This window comes from Podarcis erhardii, assembly GCF_964252035.2.
Source record: "Podarcis erhardii genome assembly, chromosome: Z".
Taxonomy (NCBI): Eukaryota; Metazoa; Chordata; class Lepidosauria; order Squamata; family Lacertidae; genus Podarcis; species Podarcis erhardii.
Window position 1 is genome coordinate 47460562 of NC_138504.1, and position 12799 is coordinate 47473360.

Below are 12799 nucleotides of genomic sequence, written 5' to 3' on the forward strand. Positions count from 1 at the left end.
AGGAAGATGCAGTCGTACCTCGGAAGTCAAACAGAATCCATTCTGGAAGTCCGTTCAACTTCCAAAATGTTCGAAATTCAAGGCAACTTCCTCCAATCCTCTTCTGTCTCCTCTTCTTTCTGGTCACGGATTCTTCCAGTCAGATCAGCCAGCTCCAAAAAGTCCATCATCTTCATCTGCCATTCTTCTATTGTTGGTATCTCTTGCGATTTCCAATTTTTGGCTAATAAAAGTCTTGCTGCTGTAGTGGCATACAAAAACAGTCTAACATCTTTTTTGGGCAATTCCAGTCCTATTATTCCAAGTAGAAAGGCTTCTGGTTTTTTAATAAATGTATTTTTCAACATTTTTTTCAACTCATTATATATCTTTTCCCAGAAGTCTTTCACTTTAGGACATGTCCACCACATATGATAGAAAGTACCTTCTTTTTCTTTACATTTCCAACATAAATTATCATTTGTATGATACCTCTTTTCTAATTTCACCGGGATTAAGTACCATTTATACATCATTTTCATAATATTTTCTTTTAATACAGTACATGAAGTAAACTTAACCCCTTTCTTCCACAGCCTTTCCCAGTCTTCCAACATTATATTGTGTCCAACATCTCTTGCCCAATCAATCATCACAGATTTAACTTGTTTGTCCTTTGTATGCCATTCTAACAACAAATTATACATTTTGGAGAGATTTTTAACATTAGCGAACCAAGGCGCAACTTCCGATTGGCTGCAGGAAGCTCCTGCAGCCAAATGGAACCCACGGAACCCAAAGAATGTTTGCAAACCGAAACACTCACTTCCAGGTTTGCGGCGTTCAGGAGCCAAAACGTTTGAGTTGCAAGGCATTCGACTTCCGAGGTACGACTGTACTGCTAAATGCAAATCCTAGATAGGCTTGTTCACCAGTTTGTGTTTAGGGTACTATCATACCCTGTAACCTGCCTTAAGCAATAATGCTCTCATGTGATTTAGCACCTATCTTTACCCAGCTGTAGATTGTACCAGTACTATAAGCTACTTGATAGCTGAAGGGTACTGGGAAGGAAGGCAAGCTATTGCTGGTCATTGTTTTTGTCTTTTGCCCATTTCAAAGCCAATTTTCAAATGCTGGGAAGTGGCAGTAGCTATCAAGAGAGGTTGCACAGGGTAATTAAACGACACTGATTTGTGTGTTTGTATGTCACGTTGATGCACAGGTCCTTAGATCTCAAATTCTGGAAGGATAGATAAGATCGAAATGATGATCTTCCATTCCTAGGCCACCCATCCTTTGAGTCACGCTTCCCTGAATTTTGAAATGCAGTTCTCAAAGCAAATCATGTTTGTAAAATGTGCATATTGGGGAAAACTCTATAATGAAATGCACATATTAGCAGTAGCGGAGCTTCATTCTCCAGCAACAGCAGCGGAGAGCAGGCGGGGACGTGGCTGGCGCACATCCTGGGGGGTGTGGCACACTGCCTGCAGGGTGTGGCACGCGTCCTGGGGGTGTGGCGTGCCACCTGCAGGGGCGTGGCACCCAGCGCACGGGGGGGGGGGGGGGAGCAGCCACAATGGCACCCCACCAGAATCGTGGTGCCAGGGGTGGTGCGCTCCCCTCCGCCAGTACATATTTGTGAGTATTACATACAAAAATGCATTCTGTTAGGGGAAATTGCTTACCAACAATGTTTGTGTTAGGGGAAGCTGCGTACAAAAACTTGTATATTGCAAGGAAGTCATGCTAAAATGCAAGTGATTTTTCTGTGAGGATTTAGGGGGTGAGAATTGCAATCTGATGTGGAAATGTGCAGAGCTGAACTGAGGAATGAGAATATAAAAAAAATGGGGAAATGTGAGAAACCAAAATTGACAGATTTGCCTGTCCCATTGTTGAACCCCCTCCCTTTTGGCACAGCCACGTATTTACATATTCCCCACTTTATTTCATGTATAACACCTGCTGTCAGGGCCGGCCCAAGACATTTTGGCACCTGAGGCGAACCACAAAATGGGTGTCCTGCCCACCAGGGAAGAAGGGGTGAGTGAAGATCTACATCTGGAACAAGTGGAGAGGAATCAAATACCTTTCCTGAAAGCTGAAGTGGGAATCAAAAGCCATTACTGGGGGGGGGGGCACTTCGAATCACTTGGTGGGAGGAGACCCCAGAGGGCAACTCCTACCATTTCCTTCCTCAGGGTGAGGAGACCAGCAGCACCTATTTGCCAAGAGGCTGTTGTGCAGGTGGCATTTGAGGGAGAAGGAGGCTGCGAAAGCGGCACAGTGCCAAGGATTGTGCTGCAGCCATCACAGTGGCAGCGGGCAATGCATTCCTGGGAGGCCAGATCTGCCCCTGTGGATCCTGCCGCCTGAGGTGGTTATCTCACTTTGCCTCATAGGTGGGCTGGCCCTGCCTGCTGTAGGGCAGGTGAGCATGGCTTCACCAAAACGGCTTTGTGAGCTTAATGGGAAGGCCTGGTGCGCCATGTTAGGCCCATTGGCTGGTGGTTCCCCACTGCTTAGTGTTACAGAACAAGAAGATTGGTAGCTAAGCTGCTGCCTCTTCTGTGTTGTGTACACAACTGTTTCCTAGCCTTACAGAACCATCATAGAATTAGGGGCCCAAGTTCCCCTAAAGAGTAGCTACTTTTTGTCTTGGGGTTCATTTAGATTGCCCAGGTAGTCAGATGTGTGTCTCTCTTTTTTTTCTATTGGTCACCTGTTTGGGTTGATAAAGTAGTATTCAAGCTTTCTATTCCCACAGAGCTTTGCATTAGGAGATATCACTTGGCTTGATGACGAGTTGCATACGATGCAAAAGCCTGCAGCAAAGAAATAACTGCAAAATGCAAACACTTGCAGCTTCCCCTAGGAACAAATAAGTGACTGTTGTGTCTAATGGCTTCTCACTTGACAATCATACACTGGGATAATTTTAGAGTCCTGCTGCTTTGACTACATTTGCAGACAAGAAGCACGATCAGCATGGACAATCAGGACAATCATTTGGCCAAGTCTTTCTTCCTCAAGCTTGAACAGCACTATTAGTTTGTGGCCAATTGGCTCCACAAGACTTCCTATAAAAAGACTGAAGAAGAGCCCTGCTGAATGAGTCCAAGATGGGTCAAGCATCTGTTTTGCACAGTGATCTATCAGGTGCCTATGGGGAGCCCATAGGCAGGACGTGATAAAGGACATAGACCTTTAAAATGCATTGCACACTGAAGATGGCATTTGTTTGGATTTGAAGTTCCACGTTGGACCTCTGGGCTGAGATATCTGACACTGGCCAGCACTCTTTCAGTCATTCTTCCTTTGGCTAAGTTTGGTCAAAATTTATTGTGCCAGGTCCGGTTAAATGTTTGTAGAAGCATCTTGACTCGCATGTGCTGACTGCCAAGTAAAGAACTGCACATCAAACCAGCAAGGGTGGAAGTTTTGTAATGATTTGTATGGAAATAAATACTGCTACATCTTTGTCTTTTTCCCTTTTCTCTGTTACCAGTTTTAAGACTAAAATTAATCCATCTTAGGCTGCAATCTTAAATGCATTCACAAGCCCCACTGAGACTAAGCCCCACTGAGCACCATGGGGCTGGCTTGTGAAAAAGCATACTATATGAAGGATCACACTGGGGCTGCAACCCATGCACACTTAATTGGAAGGTACACCCAGTGGCTGATTCTTGAGCTGATTTCTTCATCTCTGAAATGAGACAGTCAATTCCAGCAGTCTCCAGCATTCTCATACGGGGGACTCACTCAGACATGCATTTGGGGGCCCATCTCTTAATTTTTCCAACCAATTCAATTCAATATGAGTTTATTGTTCTAGCCAAAGGCCATGACAAACCTGCAGCAACAGTACTAATAAGCAACACAGATCATATATACACCCATCATATAAGCCAACATCCATGATGTAAGAGAGAAGGTGATTTAAAACTAAACCTGTGAAGCACCACAATAATTCATAGTGGTTTTATCTAACTCTTTCCTTGATTTTTTTTGTTTTGGTTTCTGCAGCCAGTGCTGCACTCTGTATTAGAAAGCTACTGTCACTCAAAAGAAGCCAAACAATTTATGCTGGGTTTCACCTGCTTGCTTTTGTGAATAATGTTTTCAGAAAGTGATCTCTTGGATCTCTATTTGAGGAGCAGGCTAACAGTTAACGAATAATGTCTTCCACCTGAGGTTGACCACAAACACCACCTTGCGGGACCTTGTTGCAGTAGCTGTCCAAGTCCGTGGTGGCAATCCCTTTGAAATGCAGCTCAGTAAAGGCATTTCTTAAGGAAGCTGGTGAGTTTGATCAGATAACTAGCCGGAAAATGCTCTGCTCTCGGGAGTGGATAAAGGCAAAGGTAAAGGGAGCCCTGACCATTAGGTCCAGTCGCGGATGACTCTGGGGCTGCAGCGCTCATCTCGCTTTATTGGCCAAGGGAGCCGGCATACAGCTTCCGGGTCATGTGGCCAGCATGACTAAGCCACTTCTGGCAAACCAGAGCAGCGCACGGAAACGTCGTTTACCTTCCCGCCAGAGCGGTACCTATTTATCTACTTTGATAATAATAATAATAATAATAATAATAATAATAATAATTTTTATTATTATTTATTATTATTATTTATACCCCGCCCTCCCTAGCCAAGGCCGGGCTCAGAGCGGCTTACAAGCAATAATAAAAACAAGAAGAATTATTACAACTTAAAAACAAAAATAAAATACAGCATTAAAATAATGAAACATTAAAATATTAAAATGTAGCCTCATCGCAGGAGGAGAAGGAAAAGAAAAAGAGAGAGAGAGAGAGAGAGGGAGGGAGGGAATCAAACTGATTCTAAGCCAAAGGCCAGGCGGAACAACTCTGTCTTACAGGCCCTGCGGAAAGAAATCAGATCCTGCAGGGCCCTGGTCTCATGAGGCAGAGCGTTCCACCAGACCGGAGCCAGAGTTGAAAAGGCCCTGGCTCTGGTTGAAGCTAATCTAACTTCCTTAGGGCCCTGGAGCACTAGGGTGTTGCTATTTATGGACCTTGAGGCTCTCCATGGGGCATACCGGGAGAGGTGGTCCCGTAGGTACGAGGGTCCTAGGCCATGAAGGGCTTTAAAGGTCAAAACCAGCACCTTAAATCTGACCCTGTACTTCACCGGGAGCCAGTGCAGCTTGAAAAGCACTGGGTGAATATGCTCCCATGGCAGAGACCCCGTGAGGAGCCTCGCTGCAGCATTCTGCACCTGCTGGAGTTTCTGGGACAGCTTCAAGGGCAGCCCTGCATAGAGCGAATTACAGTAGTCAAGCCTGGAGATGACCGTCGCATGCATCACTGTGGCCAGGTCGGGGCGGGAAAGGTAAGGGACCAACTGCTTGATGCGGCGAAGGTGGAAAAATGTCGCCTTGGCTGTTGCTGTAACCTGCGCCTCCATGGAAAGGGAGGCGTCAAGGATTACACCCAAACTCTTAACGGAAGGCAATGGCACTAATTGGGCCCCCGCAAGAGAAGGGAGTTGGTCCCTCATCCCCATGCCATCCCGACCTAGCCATAGGACCTCTGTCTTCGAAGGATTTAGTTTCAATCGGCTCCCACGAAACCATCCAGCCACAGCTTCCAAGCATCTGGTCAGTGTGTTTGGGGTCAAGTCGGTGTGGCCATCCATCAGCAGATAGAGCTGAGTGTCATCAGCATATTGGTGACAGCCCAGCCCAAAGCTCCGGATAATCTGGGCAAGGGGGCGCATAAAGATGTTAAAAAGCATCGGGGAGAGAATTGCGCCCTGCAGCACTCCACACACCAAGGAGTGGCGCGACGACATTTCCCTCCCTAGTGCCACCCTCTGTCCCCGACCAGAGATAAAAGAGCACAACCAGTTACGGGCTATGCCCTGTATCCCCACGTCTGCGAGGCGGTGGTCCAGAAGATCATGATCGACTATGTCAAAGGCTGCTGACAAATCTAAAAGGATCAGCAATCCTGACCCGCCTCGATCCAGTTGTCTAAGGAGATCATCTGTTAGGGCAACCAGAGCCGTCTCCGTCCCAAAACCAGGACGGAAACCGGACTGAAATGGATCTAATGCCGATGTTTCCTCCAGAAACCTACCAAGTTGTTCAGCAACCGCTCTCTCAATTACCTTACCCAGGTATAGAAGATTTGAAACTGGGCGGTAATTGGATAGGTCTAAGGGATCTAATGAAGTTTTTTTTTAAGAGTGGACACACCACTGCTTCCTTCAGTTCCCCTGGAAATATCCCTGTGTCAAGGGACAAATTGATAATTTCAACCAGGGGGGTCCGCACAACATCTGGACACTCCCTAATCAGCCAAGATGGGCACGGATCGAGGAGGCATTGATGTGCTTTTGAACTGCTAGGTGGGCAGGAGCAGGGACCGAGCAACGGGAGCTCACCCCGTCATTGCGGGGATTCGAACCACTGACCTTCTGATTGGCAAGTCCTAGGCTCTGGTTTAACCCACAGCGCCACCCGCATCCCTCGGGAGTGGATACTAAGGGGGAAATTCAGTATTTCTAATAAGTTGCAGGTCCGTTCTGGATTCTATCAAGATCCAATCCCTTAGTAGACATGTATTCAAGGTAAATGCAGAGTTCAGTTCTGGAAAATAATTATAGTCTAAAACAGCTTGACAAGCTGCTTTTCAGCACCGGTTCTCACCCAATTCCCTATAGCACAGCACAGGAAAACACTCAATTGGTATAACAGGAATTATTCTAATATACTATGAGTGCAATCAGTTCTTGCCTTAATTGTTGGCCACCTGCAGTAACACTTTTGGACAGCTTCCATCAGCTGCCCTCCCTTATTGCAATAAAACTTCATCAATGCTCCTGTTTGCTGTGTTTTGACTTTCACTGCCTCCATACAACCTTTTCAAGAGAGGGATTCACTAAAGAGCACACACAGATATCTAAATGAATGAGTTTGTTCTACAGCTTGCTGATCTAAGCACCATTTATACTTAGGACGGTGCCTGCCGAAAGTAATAATCTTGGTCCTAGAGTAATTTATAGATAGGCTTTCCTGTTTACAGTATGTGCTGAACACTTCCAAGAGATTTTTGAGGTCCAATCACAAAAGAGAAGAGCAACGCATCATCCGCATGCATCAAGACTGAGATCTCTCTGTTCCCAATTACTGGAGAGGGGGAGCTTGCATTGCCTAAATATGGCACCAAGTCATTAATATATAAAAGTTAAAAAGAGTGGGAGTCAGAATGCAACCTCTGAAAGGCCTCAGCCATACCAACATTTAAACATACTCTGACCCTCATTTCAGTATTGCTGTATAGTTATTAGATCAATAGCAGAAATCTGCAGTCAACATTGGCAAATGACTGCAATTGCCAGTCAAAACAGTCTGTTTTGATTAATAGAGGCGCAAACAGAAAGATAAAAAAGGCTACATAAAGATTACTCTTAATGTTTTTAGACTATTTCCTTATACTATAGTTCAGAATTTGATCAATGTTACTGTGTCCTTTTCTGAACCTTGCTTGTTTTCATGAATAACATTATTTTGTCACCAATCTGATAACTTTTGAAGAAGATACCACGCATATAGTTTTGAAGAGATGTCTAACAAGCCAAGCAACCAATAGTTTTTGCCAGTGTTATAAATAAACCAGCCATGGTAGGCATCCGCCATTATATGTATTCCTTACAGAGGAAGCCTTAAAGGTAAAGGTGAAGGGACCCCTGACCATTAGGTCCAGTCATGGCCGACTCTGGGGTTGCGGCGCTCATCACGCTTTATTGGCCTAGGGAGCTGGGGTACAACTTCTGGGTCATGTGGCCAGCATGACTAAGCCGCTTCTGGTGAACCAGAGCAACCATTTACCTTCCCGCCGGAGTGGTACCTATTTATCTACTTGCACTTTGATGTGCTTTCGAACTGCTAGGTTGGCAGGAGCAGGGACCAAGCAACAGGAGCTCACCCTGTTGCGGGGATTCGAACCTCCAACCTTCTGATCAGCAAGTCCTAGGCTCTGTGGTTTAACCAACAGCGCCACCCGCGTCCCCAGAGGAAGCCTTATTTTATAGTAAATAAGTGCCATGAACTCATTACAGGAGACTGGTTGCCGTTCAGGTAAGTTGATCGATATACTGTTGATACAAGCAGTTGCCCAAATTGAGCACCAAATATATTGGATAAATATTTAACCAAATCAGAGGCAGGAACTGAGGTTTCCTGTGATGATCTCATTTCTTTTCTTTTTTTATATACATTTTTATTGATTTTTTAACATATCAGTTCCAACTGTCATACAACATATCTTCACATCTTATACAGTATTTTTTACTTCTGTCAACACCTCTAATGATTTTCTGTTCTTTATCACTTATTCTTAATTTCTTAATTTCCTATTACATTTAATTGTCCTTAACTAATACAGTGGTACCTCGGGTTACATACGCTTCAGGTTACATACGCTTCAGGTTACAGACTCCGCTAACCCAGAAATAGCGCTTCAGGTAAGGACTTTGCTTCAGGATGAGAACAGAAATTGTGCTCCGGCGGCGCGGCGGCAGCAGGAGGCCCCATTAGCTAAAGTGGTGCTTCAGGTTAAGAACAGTTTCAGGAAAGCACTTTTTAATGTTTCGTCTAGATATCAGGATCTTTTGATAAGAAAAACACCCAAATGGATTTCACCAACTGAAGCGCAGTTAAAAATTTGTCTAAAATGTATAGTTTGTTATTGGAGTAGCATACAAAAGATGAGCAAGTAAAATTGGTTATGATTGATTGGGCACAAGATGTGGGACATAATATAGTGATGGAGGACTGGGAGAGACTATGGAAGAAAGGGGTTAAGTTTACTGCATGTACAATGTTAAAGGAAAATATGAAAATGATATAGGTGGTACTTAACCCCTGTTAAACTGGCGAAGATCTACCACAATTGTGATAATTTATGCTGGAAATGTAAAGAAAAGAAAGGTACTTTCTATCATATGTGGTGGACTTGCTCCAAGGTAAAAGACCTCTGGGAAAAAATTTATAATGAATTAAAAAAAATGATGAAATATACATTTATGAAGAAACCAGAAGCCTTTCTCCTTGGAATAATAGGTTCTGAAGTGCCCAAAAAAGATGTAAAAGTATTTTTGTATGCCACAACTGCTACACGGATTTTATTAGCCAAAAAATGGAAAACACAAGAACTACCAACGTTAGAAGAATAGCAGATGAAGATGATGGAGTTTATGGAGCTGGCTTATCTCACCGGGAGAATCTGCGATCAGAAAGAAGAGGAACATCAAGAAGACTGGAAGAAATATAAAGATTATTTGAATAAATATTGTAATATTAAAGATATGTAACCACCTGAAAGAAACAATTAGACCTAGGATTAAAATGGAATTAAATTTATAAATAAGAAAATGTACGATAAGGGAAGCTATGATCAGGACTGTGATATGGACTTTTGAAACTCTGATATTGGAAACTGCTACATATACAGTAATTACTAAGAAATTCGGATGGAAGAAATTCTAGGAAGTCAAATACCATGTTTATGAAGATGGATGGTACTTTTAATTAATTAAGTGGTAATACGTTGTATGTATCTTTTTTCTTTTTTCTCTTTTTTCCTATTTTTTGTTTGTCTTTCAGATAATTCATATATTTACTCCAGTGTTCTAAGAATCTCTGATCCTGCAGGTTTCGAATCCTTCCTGTTAATTTATCTAGTTCTGCAAAACTAGATGTGATGATCTCATTTCACTGAAATCCCAGGATACCAGTTCCCAGAATTTGTTTTCTCTCTGCTCCATTACTGCTAGTTCCAATTCCTGCCACTCGATTTTTGTATTTTCAGCTTAATTGTTTTTGAGCAGACTCTTCTATTCCAACCTACATTTGATGGATTCACTGTGAGACCATTTCAGTCTTTCACCTTCTACTTACGCTCACAGATTTGGTTGTATGTATGCATTTTATTAGAGCACACAGGGTCATTGATATTGGAATGTGGTCACTTTCTGGTCATTGTAACCCTTCAAAAGTGTTCACAAAAGTGACCATGGAATTTTATTCCAATACATGACTATGGCAGTGAGACTTTTATACACACAAAGATGGAAAGATTCATCTTTACCAACAATGGAAGAATGGTTGTTAATAATTGTTGGATATAGCTGAGATGGCAAAATTGACATGTTTAATCAAAGACACAGTCGCTGTTTACTAAAGGTTGGAAACTTCTTATAGACTTCTTGCATGAAAAAGAAAATGGCAGTTGGGTTTGAAGACTGAAGATAATGTTGGGTTATAGAAAATGGTTTTGTTAGGTGTAATAGTGAAGTGGTGAATTGAATAATGTTTACAAATAGTGGATAAATGAGGAATCAGAAGTTATTGATTTCCCTTTCTTCTTTTCCCATCATCTCTTCTTTCTCTCTTTCTCCTCATTTCTCTATTTTCCTTTTATTACTTTTTTGTTGTTGCAGTTTGTGCTTATACCTAGGATAACTTTTTACCTTTGACAAAAAGTATAATTAACAATAATTTATGTATAGCTTTTTCTAAATTCCAATAAATCTATTATTTTAAAAAGTGTTCACAAAAGTGAATAATGAATGAGAGATTATAATGCAGTTAATAGCACTTCCACTGTATTTGTTCAAATAAGAATACAGACCCTTAGCAATGCCTAGTGGTTAAGAGCGGTGGACTCGTAATCTGGGGAACCGGGTTCTTGTCTCCGCTCCTCCACCTGCAGCTGCTGGGTGACTTTGGGCCAGTCACACTTCTCCGAAGTCTCTTAGCCTCACTCATCCCACAGAGTGTTTGTTGTGGGGGAGGAAGGGAGAGGAGATTGTGAGCCGCTTTGAGACTCCTTCAGGTAGTGATAAAGCGGGACATCAAATCCAAACTCTTCTTCTTCTTCTTCTCCTCCCATGAAGGATATATTCCTTCACAAATTCCAACAATTTCAGGCCCTGTGCATTATATTTCTTGTCCAAAGAACAAAGAGAGGTTAGGAAAATATTTTCCAAATCTAAGCTTAAAGGTAGCAAGAGACTCTCTGGCAGTTGCTTAACAGCTGGCTGACTAAAAGAGTTATAATCCTGTAAATTGGCGGCAGGCGAGCAAGCATTTTACAAACAGGGAGCCATTGAAGAAAATGTCCATTCTCTCATTGAGGAGCCACACGAAGAAGGGCTTCAGAGCAGAGCCGTCTTTCCCATAGGACTTAGTGGTGTGTCGCACCAGGGTGCCAGCCTCTCAGGGGCGCCTCAGCAAGTGGAGCAGCAGCGCGGCTTTGCTGGTGGCCTTCCCCTTCCCTGCACACCCACCAGCTGTGCCCCGTCAACCATATGGCTGGCGGGCGTGCAGCTTCCCTCCCAAGCCTCTGCGGGGATCACCCTCCTTCCGAGGAGGCTTGGGAGGGAAGCTGTACTCTCCTCCCGTGGAGGCTTGGGCGGGGCACATTTTCACTCCCAAGCCTCTGCGGGGATCGCTCTCCCGCAGCAGCATGGGGGAGAGTTGTGCCCCCCCATGGCTGGCAGTGAACAGCTACGGCCACCCCAACACTACCCGTAGTAATTTGGGGGTGCTGGGCACAGTGGCGTAGCGTGGGGGGTGCAGGGGGGGCGGCCGCACTGGGCGCAACATCTTGGGGTTAGGGTTAGGGATAGGGTTAGGGGGCACAAATCCAGAGTTAGGGGGTGCAAATTACTTGCCTTGCCCCGGGTGCTGACAACCCACGCTACGCCACTGGCTGGGCAGATATTTGCACCCTGGCACCGCATCTGCTAAAGACGGCCCTGCTTCAGAGAATGATCTTAGGGTCCAGGTAGGCAGGGGTGTAGTGGGGGGGCTGGGGGGCACTGCCCTGGCACATTTTTGAGAGGGAGTGCGACCAGGCGCCTGGCTCCTCGTTCCCAGCAGCAGAGCTGCTGCAGGTTGGTTCATATGGAAAGAGGCAGTCCTGGAGGTATTGTGGTCCCGAGCCATTTAAGGCTTTATAGGTCAATACCAGCACTTTGAGTTGGGCCTGGGAACCAATTAGCAGTCAGTACAATTGGGCCAGCATCAGGGTTATATGCTCAAGCCATTCTGCCCTGGTGAGCGGCCACTGAGTTCTGCACCAGCTGAAGTTTCCGAACCATCTTCAGAGGCAGTCTTACATAAAGCATTGCAGTAATCTAATTTAGGAGTTACCAGAGCATAGATGAAAGCAGACTGTCCCTGGTCAAGGTAAGGGTGCACCTGGGCCACCAGCAGAAGCTGATGGAAAGCAGGCCACGTTGCGGAGGCCACCTGAGATCCAGGAGTACCATGGGCATAGCCAGGATTTTTTTTGGAGGGGGCAGGCCTTTTGTTGTTGGGGGGAGGGCAGAACCTCAGTTTGCTATGGCTACGTCCATGAGTACCACCGCTAAACGACATACCTGCTCCTTCAGACGGAGTGTAACGCCATCGAGAGCAGGCCACCTCACAGCCTAGCCAGATGAAACCAAACGCATCCTTGCCTTCTCTTAGCAGCATCAGCAGCACACCCACCTAGCCTTTGGCTTCCCTCGACGCTGCGATAGTTTGCCCCCCCCCCCCGGCGCGTCCCACTCTGTCTGCTCTCCCACCCTCGGGGGATTCCACCAAGGACCAGGCGCTGTTCCAGCGCCATCTGATCGACGGCGCGCGCGCTGCGCAGCCTCCTGCCTCCAGTCCCCGGGCGGAGGAGTGGCCGCTCATCGCCGCAGCAAGTAGACCCGGTTGGAGGAGGAAGAAGGCGGGAGGGAGGGAAAAGAGGCAGCGGCTGGACGGACGGACGGACCCACGAACTGTTGC